Source organism: Sinocyclocheilus anshuiensis, unplaced genomic scaffold (genome assembly GCF_001515605.1).
Source record: "Sinocyclocheilus anshuiensis isolate Anshui unplaced genomic scaffold, SAMN03320099.WGS_v1.1 scaffold219, whole genome shotgun sequence".
NCBI classification, from domain to species: domain Eukaryota; kingdom Metazoa; phylum Chordata; class Actinopteri; order Cypriniformes; family Cyprinidae; genus Sinocyclocheilus; species Sinocyclocheilus anshuiensis.
The window spans coordinates 125,274-131,508 of NW_015548200.1; the positions used below are offsets into that span (position 1 = coordinate 125,274).

Consider the following 6,235-nt stretch of genomic DNA (forward strand, 5'->3'; position numbering starts at 1 on the left):
ACACAAACAAAGAAAAACAAGTAGATAGAATAGAAAAAATAGAAAGCTAGTGTTTGTTTTTTGTTGTTTTTTTTAAATAAAGAATTAAAAAAAAAAAACACCTAGTTCTTTTAACACTAACACGAGTTCTTTTCGGCTCATTAAAGATTAATCTTGCAGCGGGATTTTGGATTAATTGTAGAGGTTTGATAGAAGTGGCTGGAAGACCTGCCAAGAGAGCATTGCAATAGTCCAGCCTGGATTACACTGTTTTGCTGGCGCTTGAACACACTTTCCTGTTTATCACAACAAATGGCCAAGCAAAGCGCACAACACTGACAAGGTACGCGATACAGTACGAGACCAAACCTTTATTATTTTATATATTATATAAAATAATATATATATTTAAATGTCAGCCTTTTGTGAAAATTACTTGAACTAGTGTGCACTACGGACTACAGAAAACAACCTCTTCACAAAATGTGGTCTCAAAGCAAAGATAAGGTGCAGTTTCTATAAGCTACAGAAGACATGGATGCAGGATTTATAGCACCAGTATTCTTATTATTTTGGAACTTACTCATTTACTCACCCTCATGTTGTTTCAAACCTGTATGAATATCTTTCATTTGCAGAACACAAAAAGATATATTTTGAAGAATGTTTGAAGAACCATTGGACATCTTTGACTTTCATGGTATGTAAAAAAACAACAACACTGACACATTTTTCATATTATCTTCTGTGTTCTGCTGAAGAAAGAAAGTCATACAGGATTGGAACGACATGAGGATGAGAAAATGATGACAGGATTTTTATTTCTGGGTGAACAATCCCTGTAAGGAAGACCCTTTTTTTAGTATGAAGACAATCATGGTAATGTTCTAAAAGACTCCAAGGAAACAACATATTATATTTCTCTGTTTTATGCAGAAATGTAATGCATTACAAAAGTAGTAAATAAATAAGCAGTCTTGATTGATTCCTGAGAGAACTTAACCTTCCATGTATCTCCTCACAGTTACATTAACATTTAATCATTTAGCAGACGCTTTTATCCAAAGCGACTTACAAATCCTCACATATTGTGTCCTCTTCTTTCTTTTTATCTTCATGAGTTCCTGCAGTGCCCTCCAATGTTCTGTCAGTCAACAGATGCCCCCGCTTTTTCCCATATACACATGTACACAAACACACTTTTTGTGTCCTGTAACTCTACAAATTTACCTTAATGTCTTGTAACTAAACAGTACTGTGAATGATGTAGTTAGGGCAGTGTGAAAGGTCAACCAGCCATTTTTACAGCTTCTTGATTCCCTTTTAAGATGCCAATCTCCTCAAGAATGCTGGGAAAAAAGACCAGCTGTTCAGAGCAACAGAGACAACAAAGTTGCCTTAGTCACATTGTGTAAATATTAGTCTGTGTGTGTGTCTATGTGTGTGTTAATTAGATCAGCTCAGCATTTAATAATAGGTTTCACATTATTTTACTAAGATAGTATTATATATATATATATATATATTAGGTTGAGATATGATTCTCAAAACAATTATTAATTTTTTGTAGGGATGAAGATGCATAAAAGTACATCAGCTTATATAAGTTATGCATTTACAAAAGAATACTGAATGTCCAAAATATTATTAACTGCATAATACAAATTGATTTGAGAAATATTAATATTATATGAATATATAAGGGATAGTTCACCCAAAAATGAAAATTACCCCATGATTTACTCACCCTCAAGCCATCCTAGGTGTATATGACTTTCTTCTTCTTTCAGACGAATACAATTGGTGTTATATTAAAAAATGCCCTGGCTCTTATATTTAAGCTTTATAATGGCAGTGAGTGGTGAATGCACGTATGACAGTTAGCGGAAGCTAGAGATTATGGTTTATAAAGTTTTAAATATGGATATTTTTCTTACACAAACACATCGCTTTGCTTCAGAAGGCCTTTATTAACCCTCCGGAGACGTGAGTATTTTTTTTATGATGGATGGATGCACTTTTTTGGGCTTCAAAATCTCAACCACTATTCACTACCATTATAAAGCTTGGAAGAACCAGGACATTTTTTTATATAAATCCGATTGTATTTGTCTGAAAGAAGAAAGTCACATACACCTAGGATGGCTTGAGGGTGAGTAAATCATGGGGTAATTTTCATTTTTGGGTGAGCTATCCCTTTAAGTTTGGAACTACTGTATTTGTTAACAAGTTAGCTAGCTGCTTCACCTGCTCCTGTGTTTGTTGATGTGGTGTGAAAAGTTTGTGCATGAATACAGTCTAATGGAGACTGAATGCATGTAGATTATCAGACAAGCTGTTGGTGGCGGCTAGACTGAGCTCTATGGGCAGAAGACAGACAGTATGTATACATGTACTCTCAGCTGCTGTTTCTGGTGTCAAATCAAGAATAACACATCTTTTTGTACATAAACACACTGGCCACCTTGATCAATTCATTACCATGCTATATTTTGAGTAATATGCTGGAACACACATGCTATATTTGGCATTTGGCTTACTAGATGTTTGTAGAAGCACTAATTAAAATAGTCAAGACAGCATTTTTAATGATCTTCTTTAATGATGTTTTTGTGATCTTTGGTTAGGTTCTACTCTCCTGTTCTCATGACTCACAAAGTAAGTCAATACAGATCCTTCCAACATCTTAAATTGGCATGGAGACTTTAATAACAACTTCTGAGTTTGTGATTTAGTCCCTTTGTTCCGCTAATTTCAGGTGTGTCTGAAGTCTTTTGAGAAGTTCTCAGGCAGGAAGAGCTGCCCGATGTGCAGGAAGGAGCAGTATGAGACGAGGGGGATCTATGATGCTGCTCGTCTCTATCGGAAAAAGTGTGCTGTCAGGTAAAGATGTGAAGTTCATGCGGATGGACAATTTACATCCATATAAATTGCCCCAATTTCTCTAAAACAATTTTGTCACTATTTTCTTTCTCTCTCTCTTTTTTTTTTTCAAATCTCAGAATACAGGCTTTCTGGCGTGGCTACCTTGTTCGCAAATGGTACAGCAACATGAAGTAATGGTATGTGCCACTGAAAGACCAACTATTAAGACGAAGATTCTTTGAAAAAAAGGTAACATTATTAGAGACATTATGACAATGTTAGTCTGTTAATGGACACTTCAGTCTCATCAACAGCATTTTTTATTCATTAATTAGATCATTGTATTGTTGATATATTTAGAATGCTTATAATATTTTTTAACTTTTCTGCAATTTGCTATTTATTATTCAGCAAAATGAAGAGGTAGTCTCAGAGAGTAAAGCCCCAAGTAAAAAAATCCAAATGAAAAAGGATTGATTTTGTACAAGAGTTATGCATTTAGAAATGAAGGCTTAAACAGTTTGTTTAAATAAATGTTGTTTTCCATAGCAGCTTGCATGCACCCTTTGACCCTTCAGAGTGCAGGATACTGATAGCAGGTGAAAGTGGTTAGAAGCTGTTGGTCAGGGACCTCACTGACACAGACGTCTGTCCCTGCAGCCCCCTCATTATCCCACACAGAAGTCCCCATGCATTAGCCCAGGGAAAGCAAAGGTTGCCATCTAGTGAGGCAGCAACTGTCAAGTCTTGGTTACAGTTCTGGAGCTGACAGCAGTATTCCAGACTCCAAGCCATATTCTGAAAGTAGAGTGTTCTTATTTAAAAGCATACAGATGTATGCATTGACCCCTGTGACAGTATTGTATATTTTTGAGCATTGCCAAATCTGTATTAATATTGAATCTTTTTTCATTTGTCTGCTACACAGTAAGGTTCATTTGTGATTGCTGAACAACTAGCACCCACATGCTCTTTTACAAGGCAAGTCAGTTTACAGTGGCAGAAATGGCAGTGAGAAGGGGAATTTATCTACCCTTACATTACATTTATTAATTTACCAAACGCCTTATCTAGTTTGATTTAAAAGAAAGCTTAAACCTTTTTCTTTTAAAAAGCTTATTTTTAAAAGAAAGCTAAAAGCGTATCTTTTTAGTTTAGATTTAAATTAATAAATTACGATTTGGAAGAATTCTACGTATTATGTGGTCTTTTATTATTACTTGGGTTTCATTTCCATTTTTATTTATACTAATTTGATCTTTTTTTATTATCAATATAAACGTGGGTTTCGTCTGATGTTATATTGATTATGGTATTTTTACTTGTTTTCATGTGAAGTACTTGGTGCTTATTTTTTATTGTTATTATTGTTATTGAAGCAATCTACAGTGCTTTCAAGGTATACATTTGATATTTTTTCCCACAGGGATTTACAATCTTGGTTATGCTAGTGGCATGATATTACATTTTATTTGGCATGTGAATGAGTTAGTAGTGCATTTCTGGTTCTTGCATGTATTTCTCTGGACCTTTGGCACACCAGGAAGCAGTTAACCAGCTAAACAATGTGGAACAAAGAGAGAAAGAATGCAGTATGCTTATTGCTTTGCTCTTAGATGATAGGTTTTCAATCAAGCAGTCGCTCAGGTACCTCACTAAGTCAACATATTAGAGAGTTAAATTGGTGACATTAAGATTGATTGTACCTGCCCTCTTTTTTCCCTGAATGTGAGGAGGCAGAGTTCACACTGCCAAATGTTGTTTGTCCTTCTTTAGGAAGGTCTACATTTGAACTCTGTGGAACGCTTAACGTCTGTTTAATTACTGATCAAATACAGCTATAAAGAAACCACTGATGTCATTCGCCACAGGATGTGTGTGCGTACCTGTACATGCATAATCTTGCAGGCCAATTTCTGGGATTGTCCAGAAAGTTTCCTTTATACATCCATACTGCTATTGATCTGGCTGTTAACAGATTTTCATTGTCACTGTAAGACTCAGAATTGATCTGTTAAGACGGAACATCAGCTTGCCTTGTTATGTCTGACCGAAACCCATTTTCATGTCATTTGTTTCCTTAATCAGTTTCAGGAGATGAACGACAGCTTGGTGCAGTCATGCAGCACAGACGTGGAGGCATTCCTGAACGATATCGATCGCTCCGTGGCCACAAGCCACGACATCCTGCGCCGCTTCGACAACAAGTACATGAGTGTTTCTGAAATGGAGGAGAAGGACTGGCTGGAAGCTCAAGAGAAGGTTTGCGATAATGCCGCTACTCCTTCACCTACACATGCAGACGGAGACTGAAATCCCAGTGTACTTTTATAAAAGAGCAACTCATCAATGACTCTAATCCCTCTCTGCAGTCGCTTCTCGGTCCTGCCCTTCGCCCGACGTGCCGCCACCTGTCCCGGAGCGCTCGAGCCACACTGGCGGCACAGATGTTCCGATTCAACAGTATCAAACCCTCCATGAGATGATTGTTTACCTTGCTAATGAATGAGTGGAAATAATCCACTGTGTTTACTAAAAAACACAAGCTGCATGGATAATGCATGCCTAGCCTTTCATTACATGCAAGCTGCAGTGGGCCTCATTTTTAGTGTTGAGGCAGCCAATGGCAGTGATCCACTAAAAAAGGAAACGCTCATTTTTTATCTTCTGGATGAGAGGTCTGGCACATAACTTGAGACTCTCAAACCTAGAGTTAGCAGAGTTCAAGTCAGAACCAACCCATTCCCACCCAGACAAACAGAACGAACAATTATGAAATGTTCTCGTGCAAAGCGATTGGCCTTTGCTGAATAAAGGAAGCTTGACAGTCAGTTAATGATTATGACTGCGCACCTACTTTCTGTTAGACTCAACTGAACTACAACTGTGATATGAGCTGCACACGGCAGTCATAAATCTGCTAATCATTTTCCCGATAATGTAGCAGGAAGCATAATGTAGCACACGAGCTGTGTGTCTGGATCAGCATTTCAGAGGCCTAAAGAGCAAATGCTTGCTAATAAAATCAACACAAGGAAATAATAGAAGAATTTAGTTTGACGATTAAATACAAATTAAAATTACCGGTCAAACGTTTGAAATAAGTCTCACCAAGGCTGCATTTATTTGATCAAAAATAGAGTAAAAACAGTAATATTGTGAAATAATATTACAAATTAATATTTCTGTTTTCTATTTTAATATATCATAAAATGTAATTTATTCCTGTGATGGGAAAGCTGAATTTTCAGCAGACATTATTCCAGCATTTTCCAACATTTCTTATTATTTGCATTCTCATTATTGAAAACAGCTGTGCTTATTAATATTTTTGTAAAAACGGCAATACATAACATTCAGAAGTTTGTATGTTTTTTGGGGGGGGGGGGGG

The 6,235-nt window shown here is 36.6% G+C and overlaps 1 protein-coding gene and 1 pseudogene across 1 annotated transcript in view; one reads left to right on the top strand and one right to left on the bottom strand.

Moving 5' to 3' along the window:
* LOC107653287 (limb region 1 protein homolog) overlaps positions 1 to 6,235 on the bottom strand; it is a 62,344-nt gene that overhangs the window by 18,446 nt on the left and 37,663 nt on the right. The window lies entirely within an intron of this gene.
* Positions 1 to 6,235, top strand: part of LOC107653274 (RING finger protein 32-like) — a 13,559-nt pseudogene that overhangs the window by 3,894 nt on the left and 3,430 nt on the right.